This window comes from Aegilops tauschii, chromosome 3 (assembly GCF_002575655.3).
Source record: "Aegilops tauschii subsp. strangulata cultivar AL8/78 chromosome 3, Aet v6.0, whole genome shotgun sequence".
NCBI lineage: Eukaryota > Viridiplantae > Streptophyta > Magnoliopsida > Poales > Poaceae > Aegilops > Aegilops tauschii.
The window spans coordinates 146,561,874-146,580,737 of NC_053037.3; positions in this window are offsets into that span (position 1 = coordinate 146,561,874).

The following is an 18,864-nucleotide window of genomic DNA, read 5'->3' on the forward strand; positions in this document are numbered from 1 at the left end:
CCAAGGACCCATGTACGGTGAGAGCCGTCAGTACTGGGCCACTGTGCACATATATGGTAGGGGTCTGTCGCCAGAACGCCCCTACAGGTTCACTAGAAGGACAACTTCCTTTGAGCCACAAGCCATCCAACTGGCAGCCCGCGAAGCCATAGTTCAACTCCGGCACTTGTCGCCTAGAGTTAACTGTCGCTCGTTCTATTACTACCCCAGTCGTGACGGGTATGGTAGGCCACCCCAGGTTGCCAACGGAGATCACGAGACGGATCCCGCACTATTGCATCTGGTGCGCTATGTAAGCGCACTAGAGCAACTGTTCGATCAGGTCACCCTTGATCTGATCACAGCTCGCGGAGAACTGGTTCGCCGAGCCCCGGCGAGGAGAGAAGTGGAGCCCGACGCCGACAACCCAGTCGTGCTGTTCGGACACCCGATCGATCCCATGAGGTCTGCCCCAGCCATCAACCAGAGTGCTTTAGTGTCCCCAGAAGCGCTTCGTCGCCTTTTGGGAACCCATTCCAACGGGATTGTGGCCAACAACCCCCGCGATGGTCATCACCACTACCCCGACCCTGCGGCCCCTCGACCTCAGCCGGCAAATCCTGACGGAGAAACCCGTGGAGAAACCTCGGCACCCGCCAGGCCAGCCCACTTAGACATTAACGAAGTAGACTAAGTCGCTCGAGTTGTATCGAGCCTTAGTTTTCCTACGCTTTGTAATGGTGTGATCTTGTATCGCTTTTATTACATGCTGCCTGCTTGAGCGCCCTTATTTTGGAGTAGTAGCTATGCATGTGTACATTGGCGTACAGTTGCATTTTTTTTCAGGCGCAGCTACCAAGACCAACCCCGACGGCACCCACAGTAATACGTCACATTTATGTGATATGTATTTCTGTGGCTTTGACCCTAGAACAGGATCGACAACCAGTTACCCCTCACCCCGGTAGATAACCCAGCCCCAATGCTATATAAAGGCCACCTCGTGACCTTGCCGAGTACCCCTCGCCTTATGCGCAGCTCTCACAGCCATTTCTCTGCCATGCCGACCCCCAGTATTTATCTGAGAACCCCAGACGCAACCCCGGGTAGTTTTGTTAAATTATTGTGGACTTTACCTGCAATACCATGAGTGCCACCCATCCACCCCAGTACGAGTTGCTCAAATCGAGGATCACCTCATCCACCTCGAAGTATTGGGCAGTGGTGCACATCCCTCCCGCGTACCCAAACCAAGACCCAACGGAAGTCTCCTTCGTGGGGAAATCCATGCCGACTCCGCATATGGCCATAGAAACTGCTGCGTACGAGGCGCTCGCTCGCCTTCGATTCGCGGTGCCCTATGCCAGCGAGCGAGGATATTATTATTTTCCGAGTCGTGCAGCACCAGGAGAAGTTGCATCTTTCCCCCGTGGACGAACTGAGAGAGATCCAGTACTGGCCAACCTTGCCCAGTACGTTATCGCTCAGGAGCGTTTGACTCAGCGGGTAATGGGTTATCTCCAGAGCCTCGCTGATTTAAATCCTCGGATCGCTATTGGCAGACCACTGAGGCCTGACCAGGAGAGGCGCATTCATCGACTGGTCAACCCGCTTCCCCCGATAGAAGAGGAGTGTGCCCCAGTACCAGAGGCGTTTTCCCAAGACCCTGTCCTTTTGCCGTTTCCTTTGTAAACGTCCCCGCTTTGTGCGATGGATCCGATTTTTGGTTTAAAATTACGTGAGCGGTTTTACTGTTGTTAATTTTGTTTTAAAAAAAATTCGCTCGCAGTAAATCTTTGTGATGAGATTTCTTTCCCCGAGTCGCTGCAGCGTATATATCTTCACGACATAGATTTTTATTCGCACAGCACCGTAAGAGCAGACTCACAGCTTCAACCACTCGACCTCGTGCGCTAATTGCAAATCCTCGTACACATTGTTGCGCCTAACCGATCACACCCGAGTACACCACAGTCTCAGTAAGGGAGATTTGTGAGTGATCATTCGGGCGCAAGCTGCCCCAGCACTCCGACAGCAGTTAGCCCTCGATGCCGTGCCTAATCCATGTGGACGCCGCCGCCGCGAAGAGCTAACACTCGAGCGGCAGCATCACGACGATCATCCAGGATCATCGCGCAGAGGAGCACGGAGAACCCCAGCAGCACCACCAAGCCTCCACACACCAGGACCACATACGAGTCCGGCATCGCCTCTGCCATTAGGGCCTCGTCTCGAGCTCCTGCTAACAGCAATGGAGAAGGAAGAGGAGGAGTAGAAGCGAGGCCCGGTGTGAGGAAGAAGAGAGGAACACCGCGATCGTTTTATAGCTCGGGATCGGTGTACGGTGGGCGAGGTCCACCAGCGCCAATCGTCGCTCGATCGCCGGTGTCCGGAGGCGAGTCCCCGAGCAGTGCCGACAGCGCACTGGCCCGCGAGGTGAGTGCACGCTGCCCCGGCAGCCAGCACACCGCGCACTACCGCAGTACGGCCTAGATGCCCTACGAGCTAGGCATCGCCGGTAGAGGAAGCGCGGGAGAGCACGCGAGAGAGAAGACAGAGCCAGAGGTAGAAGAAGAGGCCGACAATGGGCCCTGGGTCCACCAGTCAGCCAGTGAGAGCACTGTGCTCTCGGGTGCGACCAGCATATTTTGGTAATTTAGAATTTATTCTAAATTACTGTATCCTCATAGAAATATCCCGTTTTCCTCGACCGTGGATTTTTCCACGCTACGCCAGTCTACCACACTGTGGTTTTACACCACCAATTGCCCTCTCACTGCAGCCGCTTTGTTTTTGCACAGTTGAGTGATTTCTTTTGGTAAATGCAATGTTTGTTCAAAACAGCTTTTAACAAATCTCGAGGACGAGATTTCTCTTAAGGGGGGTAGTGTTGTGACACCCCAAAATTTTTGACCTTGTTTTATTAATTTAAAATTCTGCCAGGAAATAAGACTTTCCCATTTGTCAAGATTTACCCTTTTGATATTGTGGATTTTTGCCTCAAGTGGAAACTTTCCAAAAGGATTATTGGACTTGAATACTCTCTATAATAAAACAATTCTTTATCAGTGGATTTAAATTGCAAGATCTGTTTTCTCAGAGCTTTATTCTTTTGAAAAGATTTCTTTTGCATTTGGAGCCTGTTTTTGCACTGCAACCATTTGATAAATGCTTTTAAAATTTCCACCAAAATTTGGGGATGTCATGTGATGGTTCCACATCACTTTTATGCAAAAATACCTTTTGGTTATTGGAGATTTTGAGCTCTACATCAATTTTTCAAATCTGGTCCAGTAGGCACTTTTACACTACAACCTATTTAAATAATCCTTTAAAAATTCTTCCAAGTGTTTGGAGATGTCAGTGGATGCATATAATGCAACCTCATGCAAAAACCCAGTGAAGTTCTTTGAAAAATTTGAGTGAATCATCTTCATTTCCATTCTGGTCCAGTTTGGTGATTTGTACTGCAACCCCTTTTTATTTTGTTCTAGTACCCATGAGCTTTTTCCCTACTTATAGTCCTCCATGCTAAACTCTTAAAGTCCAGGAGATTGGACCCATTAGAGTATTTTTAGTGCATGCAATGTTAGCCTTGAGTTTCTGCCCAAAACTGGTTTTCTCAAAATCTTGCACTATCAACTTTCTGTTTTTGCCAAACTAGCCTTGCCACTTTCTTTAGCTCCTAAAGAGACTAGGATCTGGAGATTTTGGCCACCCCAAGAGTTGCCTAGATGCCCATGGCATTCTGTCGAACACCCTGTGTGCAGGGACAGTTTTGGCATGTCTTCTGGTTTGCATTGTGGACATGAGCCCCTGACCCATCCAGCATGTCCACTAGCCTCCTAGCTACCCCTAACCCTGGCCTGTTGACTACCAGCCTCACCAAAGCTCTCTAGCGCGCACTGGCATTTCGTCGAACACCAGCTGTGCGTGCTCTGGGCGCGGCCAGAGCACGCGTTTTGCACGTGCGTGCGCTCGGGTCGACGTGTCCCGTCACTGGCCCCAGCTCGCCTGCAGAGCCGCGCCATACACTCGCCCCCTCGCCGCAAACCTCCAAGCCGCACTGGCGCCCTACAGCGCCGCCGGCAGAGCTCCCTTGGCGGCACGCCGGCGTCGGCAGCGGGCTCTGCCGTGGACGGCGCCGCCCAAGCCACCCGCATGCGCCAGCTGCCCCCTGTGTACAGCCCGGGCTCATCCACATGCTCGTCGGCACGCGCTCGTCGCCGCCACGACGCCCTGCAGCTACATCAACGGCGACTCGTCGTCGATCTTATCCACCGCCGCGGAGCCAGCCCCGTCGCGCTATAAAAGGAGGCCTCGTGCTCCTCCGAGCACTCAGGCAACCCCAGGCCACCCCCATAATGCTCCCGCAGCCAGCAATCGACAGGGAAGGGCTTTCTTCCTCGCCTCCGGCCAGTTCGGCCGCCGCCAAGCTCCGGTGCATTGCGTCGCAGCCAAACCCTCCCCCACCCATCCAGCGCCACCAGACGTCTCCCCATGGCCTTGCGGAGCTACCTAGTGTCTCAGCCTCGACTAAGACCCACCTTAGCCCGAAGCTCACTTTGCTCCCGAACCTCCGTCCGCCGCGGAGCTCGCCGCCGGTGACCTCCTCCGTCCCCTCCGGCCTAGCACCCACCGGGAGGACCGCCCCGGTCTGGCGGATCCATCCCTGCCCTCGGGGCCCCGTGGGGGGCTGCCGCTCGCCGACGGTGATCGCCGGAGCCCCGCCCCGTTCGGGCAGAGAGAGAGAGGAGGGAGGGAAGAACGGTCAAACCTGACCAGTGGGCCCCCTGGACCCACTGTCAGTGACCCGCGCGCCCGTTCTCTCTGTTTAAGTGAAAGCGCAAAGACCTGAGTACGTCTTCTCTGCTTCGAAAGCGTATTCTCCCCCGAAGCGTTTTCCTTTTTCTGATTTTATTAAAACAGAAGTTTGACTGATCTTTGACTGGCAATAACTTTTAAAATAAAACTCCAAATGAGTTGATTCTTTTTCCTACCTTCCTCAAATTTCATCTAGTTTATTTTAAGATTTATTTCAATAATATTTGGGGCAACTTTTTGCACTGTGTTTTGAATTTTTTGTTATTTGGATATTTTTTTTAAATAGGAAATGGAGAGAAGAGAAAGCTTTCAAAAAAAGTGCATCCCTTTGCATACTCTTGAAGGCAAGCATTTCTGAACTCTGGCATAATATTTTGTGTGGTGTTTTGATACGGTTTCGACACCACTTTGACATGGAGTGTATGCTATTTATGTGACGGTAAGATCATACGCATGAGTGCATTAATGGAGATTTCTTTGCTGTTATAAACGGATATGCTGGTGATAGTGATCATCCTCGTAAGCTCCTCATGCATGACGGAAGGAAGTCGGGAAAGTCGCGGTCTTGGGTAGACGCGAGCTTGTCCCTAGTTCCTCGTCGAGACGAGTATGTCCGGTATGGCATGGTGGGGCTTGATGAGTGTTAAGCTTATCTGTTATTGGAAATATTTCGTTACGCTAATCATGCAGGGAACACTCGAACCTCCTGAGTCGGCCTTAGATCGAGTCTTGTCCAGTAACCCCCATACTTGCTTTGTACTACCACTTGTCCCTGCCATAGGTAGGGTACGGTAAAGTAAGTTGTCAACCCCTTTCTAGCACACACCGTACAGAGAGGCCGTGATGAGGGTCCCTTGGCCATGGATTAAAGCCAGTCATCCGGTCCGGGGGCATGGGTGTTTTGGTTGTAGCCGAAGGGGTAGCTCCCCTAGTTTGCGCGCGGTATAAATTTTGTGATCCCATGCTACGTCGAGGTTGTAGCCTCCCCACTTAGAGTTTCGCTTGACATGTGTCGTGGGTGATTCCAGAAACCGGTAAGTTAAGCTGGTGTGTGCAGGTCAGGCGTGTTTTCAATTAAAAGACCGTAGACGGAATTAGTCCCGATGGACTAAAGGAATCCGTTACTCGTGGGTAAAGAGTACACCCTCTGCAGAGATTATACATCTATTCGAATAGCCGTGTCCATGGTTAAGGACTACAGTCTGGGACAGGTCAAGTGTCGGTCTTAGTGTCGGTCTCCGGAGGGAAAATACTGCTAAACCAGAACTGTGATTATGAACTGTGACACATATGGATTGTGATTATTATTATTCTGGACTAACCATTTGCTTCATTTGAATTATTGAATATCTCTGGGACGGTTCTACCTCCTGGATATTCACTGTGATTATCCTTTATAAGCCCTTTATGTGGTGTCGCTCAGACGCCCGACTGTGGCATGCTTGTTATTCCTTTTATTTATAAGCCCTTTATGTGGTGTCGCTCAGACGCCCGACTGTGGCATGCTTGTTATTCCTTTTATTTATAAGCCCTTTATGTGGTGTCGCTCAGACGCCCGACTGTGGCATGCTTGTTATTCCTTTTATTTATAAGCCCTTTATGTGGTGTCGCTCAGACGCCCGACTGTGGCATGCTTATTATTCCTTTTATTTATAAGCCCTTTATTCGGTGTCGCTCAGACGCCCGACTGCGGCATGCTTGTTATTTACTTATTCTTTATAAGCCCTTTATGCGGTGTCGCTCAGACACTCGACTGTGGCATTGTTAATTTATTTACACCCTTCTTGAGGAGTCATTTCAGACGCTCGATCACTGCATTCTATTTATATCTTGCATGTTCATACTTTACTTGCATGCGTGCATTATGAATTTTGTTTATCTCGTGACTGACGTTATGGTCATAGCATATTTTCGAAGCATGATTGTCTCTTATTATATTATACCCATGTTCTAAATGTTTGCGAGTACATTCAAACGTACTCACTGGCTTGTCCCTGGCTATTGTCTTGGCCAGATTTCTTGCGTGGAGAAAGCCTTGCGATGACAGCCCCGGAACCTATGCTATGATGACAGCGGCCTTGCGAAGATAGGAGTTATCCTGGTCAGCTGTTCTTGTGGGAAATGGAGTCCCATAGACACAGATGTACCACAAATCGCTTCCGCCATCGACCCCTAGAAATCAAGTGTTGTACTCCTAGGCCACAATGGTCTTGTACTACATATTTTGTACTTTGCTTGGAATTCTTGTATCAAGTTGGTGCCTCATCAGCTAACAGTAATCCTGGGGCTGGTGAGCACAAAGGCCGTTTTCTGGGATATTATTATCCCAAAAATCCGGTCCTGACAGCTGCTTTGTATCGCACTAGCAGCAGTCCACTCTTGAAGCTAAACACCGCAATGACTTGCAAAATTGGCACCAAGGCATTGAGTGCCATTCTGGATGCAATGAAACTCATACGCTCCCCACCTGTTGACTCTTGTTCAGAATATGATCCTAATGACTCTTGTTCAAAATTGCCACATATAGAGAGACAGCATGGAATTGCATTTCTTTGGGCGCTGTGATTCATCATGAGTGGGCAACCAACATTGTATGCAATTAAGCGGAACCTCAAGAATATGCTTCCTCTTCTGTTCTTTAACATGTTCCTCTTTTGTTATTCTGTATTTAGTACATACAGTATGTTCCTTGTCAGGAAGGGGAGCAGGGCCATCTGCAGTCAACAGCTGATAGAGTTGGCATGTACTTGATCGATAGGCTTTCACTTACTAGCGGCAATACAACACCGTATTTTCAAGCCAGTTTCACTTTCCCGATTTATATATCGTGGTTATGGTGTACCCCTATTATGTACACTATGATCTGCCTAGTTGTCGTGTGCTCTTGTTATCATGGTTTGGCAATAAACTCTCTATACAGTATATTTTGAACCTATCATCTGCCAACTATCCTTACTTCTGGAGCCTATTTTTTGTGTACTTGTGCCAGATTATATAAATGCACGCACCATATTACAGCACACATGAGCTCTCTCATCAGAATCCAGTGATAGCACACAAGTGTTTACAGGGGCGCCCCTATATTAGAATATCCTCTGCATTACAAAGATAATCTCACAACTATTTATGTTTTCATGGTTCTCAGATATTATACGCAATTACAGTGAATATCAGAATCCGCGCGTCAGAAGAATATTGTGGAACACTGCAATGACTTACAAAATTGGCACCAAGGCATTGAGTGCCATTCTGGATGCAATGAAACTCATACGCTCCCCACCTGTAGATTCTTGTTCAGAATATGATCCTAATGACTATTCTAACCTCGAGGAGTCAAAGGCAGATGGCCTGTCATGTTCACCCATCAAGGTGCCTGCTCTAATTTGGCAAGGTTTTATTGATTGCGCGTATCTTGCATATGTTGTCTTGCATTTCTTCTACTTTGTTGCACCGCCATATGCTTAGTTTACTCATCATATATGTCGAGATGCCATGCCCATCCATTATCAATACATATTCCATCTGTCATCATACCATGTTTTTCCACTCAAATGTTGTTCTTGTGCATCAGACATCAAAAAGGAAGAGGGTGATTGTCGAACCTGAAGGAGCACCAGCAAAGTCCTTGAAAACGTGGTTGTGCCGGAGAAATCAGACAGCACCCCACTTATATTGGATGTACAACCAGTGACACAAAACGTAGGACCGACTCCAGCAGACTGTACCCATACTTCACTGGCCACACCACTAGCCCCACCACACAGGACCTGCACTCCAGCAAAAGGTATGCCGATTTCGGTTGCCATAGCACCAGCTGTCGTGGAATTGTCATGACAGATGTCCTTGAGCTAGGACTTAGTCGTGGAGCCATCGCAACTAGGAAGCTTGAAGGGGTTATGCGGGACAAGGAACACAAGGGTTTATACTGGTTCGGCCCCTTACGGTGAAGGTAAAAGCCTACGTCCAGTTTGGGGTGATATTGATCAGGGTTATGATCGCCAGGAGTTAAACAACTATCCCCGGCTCTCGATCAGATTGTTGTCGCCCCTAAACCGCTGTCGGGTCGTCCCTTTATATAGGGAGGCTGACGCCCAGCAGCCCTTAGAGTCCCGACTGGCTCATAAGAGTGTCCGGCTCGGACTCTAAACTATACTTGCCTTATACTACAAGTTCTACTATAATAATGATTGTAATTACGGGCCTTAAGCTATATCCGGGTCTCAGCCCATCTCTGGCCCATCGCCTTGAAACTTGGCTCCAGGCTTCTGGCAACGACCGTACGAGTAACCCGGCCCCTCCTGGCGGGTGACTCTAAGGTCTATATCCTCAACATTAGGCCCCAGATTGATTTGAGCCGGCTCATGTCAATCTTCAACTCTTCTGATAGAAAAAATCTCCGGCTTACCATTCATGCGAAGGCCATAACCCGGAGTGACGTCATCCTCCGGACTCCGGATAATCCGCCATGATGTCATCCTCCATTAAGTCCGTTTTTTACTCCACCAGATCCGCAACGGATCTTTGCTTTACTGTCATTCCGAAAATCGAGGCGTCGTGGGGGGGAGATAATCACGCCACGGTCTCCTTGAATCTCGCGCCCACTTATGACCTCGCCTTATAAATAGGCCGGCCCAACGGGTCCTTCTCACGCCCTCTTCTTCCTCCTCGCGCCGTCGCTCCTCTGCCAGAGCTCTGCCACTGCCGCCGCCGTCGCGCCCCTGGTCTTCTTCAACCCGGCCGCTGCATCACCCTGATTCGGACTAGATTCACGGCAGCGACCTCCGCTCTTCTCCAACTCCGGTGAGTCTCCTTTGCCCTGTCAGATAGATCTACTGTAGGGTTCATCTTGTGTTCTTCGCGTTCATCGCCATTGCCGCAAACCTCAGTAGCTCTCGTAGTCACCGCACTTGGTTGATCTTTAGCCTTGCATAGAACTAGCACGGCAGTTGTTTAGGCCTCATTTCAAGTACCAGTAGATCTCCTTCTACTGTATAAATGCTTCGTCCGAGCTCAAAAAACATCCGCTCGTCTGTTTCTAGGTCTAGAAAGTTTTCCTTCCACCCGACCATTTTGATCCAAAAAAGTTACTGCCATATGTGAAACCTGTTTTACCACACTTAGTAAAAACTGCAACCATTGAATCTTGGCGGCTTACATTTCCGGCTTAAAGAAAACACGCGCCATAGAACTTTCCGGTTTAAAGAGAACCATGCTCTGTAGAATCCTCCGGCTTAACTGTGGTAACACCGTAGATAACTAACTTACTCTGAATCCCCCTGCGACTTAAATAACCCACTGTATCTGAATATATATCATTAGTCCCCTTCATAAGCCGCCATCTTAGTGTGAACAATAGATCTCCGGCTTATAATTAACTCGGACATTTTTCTTTTTATCATAGACCACCAACCTTCACCATGCCTCCCAAGGCTCCTATCACTTGCAACTGGATGAGGTCCAACGTCACCGACGAGACCCTGGCCAATTTCGTTAAGTCCGGATACTTGCCTAAGAAGGAAATCATGTCCTACCGTGCCCCTGACCCGTCGGAAGAGAGACCATAGCCAAGGGACGGGGAGGTAGTGATCTTTGGAGACCATATGAGCCGGGGCTTCGCACCGCCCGGCTCAAAGTTTTTCAGGGACGTGCTCAACTTCTTTGACCTACGGCCTCAGGATATAGGACCCAACTCCGTATCCAACATCTGCAACTTCCAAGTCTTTTGCGAAGTGTACCTTGGAGAAGAGCCCAGTTTGCTGCTTTTCAGAGAACTATTCTACTTAAACCGCCAAAATGAGTGTGCCAACGGGCCAAGTCTAGAGTTAGGCGGCATCTCCATCCAGCGGCGTAGGGACTGTCTGTTCCCTTACGCAGAGCCGCCGAGCCACCCCAAGGACTGGAATATGACTTGGTTCTACTGCCAAGATACGTCCCCGGCTGACGAGAACCCGCTGCCCGGCTTTCGCCCAACCCGTCTAGAGCCGACTCATCCTCTGTCGGACAAACTGACTGCCGCGGAACGCCAACCTCTGCTTCCAACGATCAATAAGATCAAGGCCCTGCTAGGCAACGGTCTGAACAGAATTGACCTGGTCCGGGTCTGGATCTCGTGGCGGGTGATCCCATTGAGCCGCCGCCCCGGCATAATGTGTGAGTACACCGGGCGAAAAGATGACCCGCAGAGGCACAGTCGCAATGATCTTCCAGAAGACGTTGCAGAAGAAGAGACCAAGGCTCTGTTAAACGAGAGTCTGGCAGACTGTGGAAGGACCGGGCTAGCCCCCTTCTGCAAGACCAATCCAGCCCTAGCGGTAAGCCGCTGACTTTAACCTTTCAACTTCTTTTGCATGTAACTTTGATCTGAACCATTTTAAGAACTTATTACTGTATTTCTCAGGCTGATGATAAATTCTGGCGGGTCAAGTATGACCATGAGGCGGCCAAGAAGGCCAGGAAGGCAAAGAAAGCCGCCAAGAAAACCGCCCCTCGCAAAAAGGGAAGCAGACCCACTGCTTCGGAGCTACTGCAATTAAGCGACAGCTCCGAGTCAGAGGTAATCCTTAAACCTTTAAATTCTTGCTATATCTGTTGTTTGTTGTTGTCCGCCTTATCAACACTTTGCTTATTGACAGGATGACACCGGCGCCAGTAACCCGGTGGTTGAAGAGGTAATGTCACTTTCCTCCAACTCGGAGCCTTTGCCACAGCTGAAAGTCCGAAGAGTAACCCGGAAAGTAAGCTTTTCACATCCATTAGCTCATCAAGACCCTCAATTTCTTTTGAAGCAGCAGGTTCACGAAAGCCGGCGTCACACCCGGGCCCGCAAGGACACCGAACTCTCCGCCGGGTTACCCGACGCAACAAGAAAGCGTCGTACTGAGGTTTTTCCTCACCTGTACCCTTTTCATCCGTTGGCGGGTGTTATCCGTCAGCCACTCAACTCTTCTGACTCCAATTATCAGGAGACCTCCCCCTCTTCGGGTGACTCCATGCAGTCAAGTCTGCTGGCCTTCAAGACTGCACCCGGGTAATAACAATCTCCTTACATTATCTGTCTGTACTTACTCCTTGTGTGCCTAACACTTCTGCCTTTTCAGTGCCCAGGCAAAGCTCACCAAAAGAGCAAAGAAGACCAGGTCAGCCGGAGTGCCAGACTTGCCTGAACCGGAGGCAACGGCTCAAGAGCCGCCAACTGCCTCCGCCCCCGAAGCCACCACTCCAATAGACACGGCGCCTGAGGCCCCTGCCCCGACTACCAAGACAACAACCGAAGCTTCGGTTAATCCGGAGGCCTCCGGCTCAGCTCCACCAGCAGACGACCCAGACGTGATCATCACCCGGACGGAATTCGTTGAGCCGGGGAGACCGACCGCGTTAGCCAAATGCTCCGCGAAGGGGGAGTTACTGCAGCCCCACCGGGTGAACCTGGATCTCTCCGGCTACACCGACTTGAGCATTGGAGAGCTCGTCTCTGGCTACATCAGCCAAGTCCAGAAGAGCCGGGACGCCGAGGTTGCCATGGTCAACCAAATTCAACAAAAATCTGAGGTACCCTTCTGCTGTCTTCTTACTTTACTACATAGTTACCTTTGCCATGCTAGCCCCCAAGTCGATGACTTATACTTGAATATGTTGTAGACTTAGGTTCCGGCTTACTCAACTGAGCCGGCAGTACGTAGATAGAGACGTTCAATATGCATTAGCCCCCAAGTGCCAAGTGCCTTTGCTTGGAAAGCGCTTGGGACTTATATAACAACTGCTAATTAACCCGGAAATACATGCAGGCTGTCGGCAAGAAACTAGAGGCGGACCTTGCGGATCTCAAGAGCCGGCTAAAGATGCAGGAGACGGAGACCCGGAAGGCAAACGCCAAGTTTGTATCCAGCATTGCCACTCAAGAAAAGTTGAAGACCGAGTTTGATGCTGAGAGGAAAGCCTGGGTCGAAGAGAAGACCGCACTGGTAACCCGGGCGGAACAAGCGGAGAAGGCTCTAGCTGAGAAGACCGCCGAGCTCTCCGGCCTAAAGCGCCAGGTTTCCCAAATGGTGGCTGCTATCTTCGGTAAGTCGCCTCACCGGCTTACATCAAGTCTGTATATGTCATGATTCATCCTTGTCACCGGCTTATCTAATCTTGTTTAAACAGGTCCCAGGAGTGCCAACCTCAACCAGAGCATGGTCACCAAGTTAAAGGCCGTGTACACCCTGGTGGAACAGCTCTACACCGGGTCACAGCGTGCTTTAGCTGTGGTGGCCCTATCCAATGAGGTGCCAACTCATCTGGCCGAAGTCCTGCACCGGCTCGCTGTTCTGCCGCAGCGGATCCAGGAACTACGACGGGCCTCCGCGAGAGCCGGAGCAATCGCCGCGCTGAGCCGGGCCAAAGCATTCCTGCCGGAGCTAGACCCGGCAGACATCGCCCTGGGTTACCCAAGCCTGAAGGAAGACGGCTCAGCCTTCGACCAGAAGGACTTCGCGGCATGTGTGAAGGCTGTACGCCCGGTGGCCACCCTCATCGGGAACGACACCGACTTGACCAAGTACCAGCCGGGTTATGATGCGGAGAATTAGAGGATTCCAACCCCTCGCTATGAAGCCCTCAATCTGATCCCTCCGGCTCGTCAGCACACCTTCGCCCCGGAGATTGACCCGGCCGTGTTAATTGACGAAGAAGCCCAGTTCGAAGCTCTCAGCGGTATCAACTGGAAATCATCAACCTTTGAAGTATTGGGATCAGCCGGAGGAGAAGACAGGAATGAGCCGGGGACTTCAACTCAGCAGGCATCAGAAGTTAGCTGGCGGCTTATCAAACATTGTTCCATCTTTTAGACTTGAAAAATTATTGTAATAGAGTAAGTGCAACAATTTATCTCTGCCGTGTCATCGTGCACGTTTTGAATGAAAAAGCCCTTTGAATTTGTCTCTTTGATGTTTCTCCGGGTCATAATCATCCCTTTGTTTTTCTCATCCTCACAAGATGCCTCTAAGTATCTGCATAAAAAAGGCAGATCACAAGTCTCGAGGCGGCTTACCGCCCTGAGAATCAGGTGTTTGAGATAAATAACCCGGAATATGAATCAAAATAACACACTTAACAGCCTGTAAACATCCTCCGGCTTAAATAACCTGGGCAGTAAGGTTGACACCTTAACTCTGATTTACTTGCTTTAATGACACCCATGACGAGCAACTAACACTATAAACCAAAGTTAAGCCGGCAAGTGAGACCCGGCCATGCATACCTCAGAATAAACTTGTGAAAAAGCAGAAGAACTTAGGGGCTTCTGGTTCGAATACGACCAAAGACCCGGCCCCAAGGGGTTAAGCTAAGATTTGGATACGATCATATAGCCCCCAGTGGGTGTGGCGATGCCAATCAAAAGGGTACCGACAGCTATGTTCTCTTTGGTTCGAATACGACCCATGTTTGAACAGGAAGCCCCCAAGTGATTCTTAAAATTGTTTAACGACGCTGATTCGAATACGATCCACGTCGGTTCTCAGAGGGGTTAAACTGTGATTCAAATATGACCAAAGGCAACTTCCCAATGAGCTCGGCACTTTGCCAATCAAGTGGGTATCGATAGCTATGTTCTCTTTGGTTCTAATACGACCCATGTTTGAACAGGAAGCCCCCAAGTGACCTTACTGCGTACGGCTAGATTCGAATACGATCATAAGCCGGATCCTCCTTTAAGTCAGCATGTAATCTTGTAATAAAAATAATACACGCATATTTGGAGGAGAAAAAAGGACAGAGGTCCTGCTTTATTGCTTATCATAATATATACATGGCTGAGATAAATATGTACACCACGAGAGCCGGTAGCTCAAGTGTAGTAAGGCCGAAGCTGAGCTATGTTCCACGGCCGACGGGTCTCCTCCTCAGATTTACGCGAGTCTTTATGCTCCCGAATATCAATGAGGTAATATGACCCGTTGTGCAAGTTCTTGCTGACCACAAAGGGCCCTTCCCAAGGTGGGGATAACTTGTGTGCATCTGTTTGATCCTGGATGAGCCGGAGCACAAGATCGCCTTCCTGGAAGACCCGGGATTTGACCCGGCGGCTATGATAACGGCGCAGGTCTTGTTGGTAAATCGCTGAACGGGCTGCTGCCACATCACGCTGTTCATCCAACAAGTCCAGAGCATCTTGGCGCGCCTGTTCATTATCCGTCTCAACATAAGCCGCCACGCGAGGTGAATCGTGACGGATGTCGCTGGGGAGGACTGCTTCCGCTCCATAAACCATGAAGAAAGGCGTGAAGCCTGTAGACCTGTTAGGAGTAGTGTTGATGCTCCATAAAACGGAGGGCAACTCCTCCACCCAACAACCCGGCGTCCGTTGCAAAGGGACCAAAAGCCGGGGTTTGATACCCTTCAGAATTTCCTGGTTAGCTCTCTCAGCTTGACCATTGGATTGGGGATGAGCCACTGAGGAAACATCAAGTCGGATATGCTCTCGTTGACAAAACTCTTCCATAGCGCCTTTGGGTAGATTGGTGCCATTGTCAGTTATGATGCTATGCGGAAAACCAAAGCGGGAAATCACCTTTTTCATAAATTGAACCGCCGTGGCTGCATCGCACTTGCTAACCGGCTCAGCCTCCACCCACTTCGTGAATTTGTCAACTGCCACCAAGAGGTGGGTCTTCTTATCCTTGGACCGTTTAAAAGGCCCAACCATATCAAGCCCCCAGACCGCAAAGGGCCAAGTGATTGGGATCATTCTCAACTCCTGAGCCGGCACATGAGCCCGTCGTGAGAACCTTTGGCAACCATCATATTTACTGACCAAGTCCTCTGCATCAGCGTGAGCCGTCAGCCAATAAAAACCATGACGGAAAGCCTTGGCCACAAGGGATTTTGAGCCGGCATGATGGCCACAATCCCCTTCATGGATCTCGCGCAAGATCTCTTGACCTTCCTCAGGGGAGATACAACGCTGAAATGCCCCAGAAACACTGCGATGATGCAACTCGTCGTCGATAACAATCATTGACTTAGCCCGTTGGGTTATTTGCCTGGCCAGAGTTTCATCCTCAGGCAACTCTCCCCGGGTTATATAAGCCAGATACGGCATTGTCCAGTCTGGTATGACATGAAGAGCCGCCACCAGTCGTGCCTCCGGGTCAGGGATAGCCAAGTCCTCCTCCGTAGGCAACCTAACCGAAGGGTTATACAGGACATCCAAGAAAGTGTTAGGCGGCACCGGTTTTCGCTGAGAGCCTAGCCGGCTTAAAGCATCAGCTGCCTCGTTCTTCCTGCGATCAATGTGCTCCACTTGGTATCCCTGAAAGTGCCCAGCAATGGCATCAACCTCGCGGCGATAAGCCGCCATGAGAGGATCCTTAGAATCCCAGGTGCCTGATACTTGTTGAGCCACCAAGTCTGAGTCACCAAAGCACCTTACCCGGCTTAAGCTCATCTCCTTAGCCACCCGAAGACCGTGGAGCAAAGCCTCGTATTCAGCCGCATTGTTAGTGCAAGGAAACATCAACCGTAGCACATAATGGAACTTGTCACCTTTAGGGGAAGCCAATACAACACCAGCCCCCGAGCCTTCCAACTGTCTGGACCCATCGAAGTGGATAGTCCAATAAGTGTTATCCGGCTTTTGCTCAGGCACTTGAGACTCTGTCCAATCGTTGATGAAATCCACCAAAGCCTGAGATTTAACAGCAGTGCGTGGCACATATTTGAGACCATGAGGTCCAAGTTCTATAGCCCACTTAGCAATTCGCCCTGTGGCCTCTCTGTTTTGAATGATATCACCAAGAGGGGCAGAACTGACCACAGTGATGGGATGACCCTGAAAATAATGCTTAAGCTTCCGGCTCGCCATGAAAACACCATATACGAGCTTCTGCCAATGCGGGTACCGCTGTTTGGACTCAATGAGCACTTCGCTGACATAGTAAACCGGCCGCTGAACCGGATGCTCCTTACCCGCCTCCTTGCGCTCCACCACAATAGCCACACTGACGGCTCGTGCGTTTGCCGCCACATACAGTAGCAAGGGCTCCTTATCAACTGGAGCAGAGCAGCAAGGACTGGGGGCTCTACATCCTGCTTTTTCAAATCCTCAAAAGCGGTATTAGCTGCATCATTCCAGACAAAGTTATCAGTTTTCTTCATCAACTGATATAAGGGCATAGCCTTCTCACCCAAACGGCTTATAAACCGGCTTAAAGCAGCGATGCGACCCGCCAAACGTTGAACATCATTTATACACGCCGGCTTAGCTAGGGAGGTGATGGCCTTGATCTTCTCCGGGTTAGCCTCAATGCCTCTATCAGAAACCAAGAAACCCAATAGTTTGCCTGCAGGAACACCAAAAACACACTTGGCCGGGTTAAGCATCATCTTGTAGACCCGGAGATTATCGAAGGTTTCCCTTAAGTCATCTATCAGGGTTTCCTCCTTGATGGATTTAACCACGATATCGTCCACGTAAGCGTGAACATTGCGCCCGATCTGTTTATGAAGACAATTCTGTACACAACGCTGGTAAGTCGCCTGTGCACACTTGAGTCCAAAGGGCGTAGACACATAGCAGAAGGCTCCAAAGGGAATGATGAACGCCGTCTTCTCCTGGTCCTTAACTGCCATCTTAATCTGATGATACCCGGAATAAGCATCCAGGAAACTTAAGCGTGCACAACCTGCCGTAGCATCAATGATTTGATCAATACGGGGGAGAGCAAAAGGATCAGCCGGACACGCCTTGTTCAAATCCGTGTAGTCCACACACATCCGCCAGGTGCCGTTCTTCTTGAGTACGAGCACCGGGTTAGCCAACCATTCTGGGTGAAAAACTTCAACAATAAACCCGGCCGCCAAGAGCCGGGCCACTTCTTCTCCAATGGCTTTCCGCCTTTCCTCATTAAACCATCGAAGAAACTGTCTGACCGGCTTAAATTTTGGATCAACATTGAGAGTATGCTCAGCGAGTTCTCTAGGTACACCTGGCATGTCAGAAGGCTTCCATGCAAAGATGTCCCTATTCTCACGGATGAACTCGATGAGCGCGCTTTCCTATTTTGGATCCAGATTGGCACTGATGCTAAACTGCTGAGATGAATCTCCTGGAACAAAGTCAACAAGCTTAGTTTCATCAGCCGACTTAAATTTCATCGCTAGCTCAGTCTCCGTAGTCGGCTTCTTTAGAGAGGTCATGTCTGTTGGGTCAACATTGTCTTTGTAAAACTTCAACTCCTCTGTTGCACAAACAGACTCTGCGTAAGCTGCATCCCCTTCCTCACACTCGAGAGCCACCTTCCGGCTGCCGTGAACCGTAATGGTCCCATTGTGACCCGGCATCTTGAGCTGTAAGTACACATAACACGGCCGTGCCATGAACTTGGCATAAGCCGGCCGCCCAAATATAGCATGGTATGGGCTTCTTATCTTGACCACCTCAAAGGTTAATTTTTCCACCCTATAGTTGTTCTCATCACCAAAAGCCACTTCTAATTCGATCTTGTCGACTGGATAAGCCGACTTACCAGGTACCACACCATGGAAGATAGTGTTTGACTGGCTGAGGTTCTTATCAACCAGCCCCATACGGCGAAAAGTCTCATAATAGAGGATGTTGATGCTGCTACCTCCATCCATGAGTACCTTTGTGAACTTATAACCTCCCACCTGAGGAGCTACCACTAAGGCCAAGTGGCCCGGGTTATCCACCCGGGGAGGGTGATCCTCCCTACTCCACACTATAGGCTGTTCAGACCACCGCAAGTAGCGCGGAACCGCCGGATCAACAACATTCACAGCCCTCTTGTGAAGCTTTTGATCTCGCTTGCACAAACTAGTGGTGAACACATGATACTGTCCACCGCTAAGCTGCTTTGGGTTGGTCTGATAACCCCCCTGTTGTTGTTGATGACCCTGACCAGACTGTTGATTGAAGCCCCCTTGCGCGTTCTGAGGACCGGAATTTGAGCCGCCGCCCGGGCCATGAAAGCCGCCGGCGCCTGAGCCGCCGCCCGGGCTATTGTAGCTCTTAAAGGCCTTCATGATCGCGCAATCCTTCCACAGATGAGTCGCTGGCTT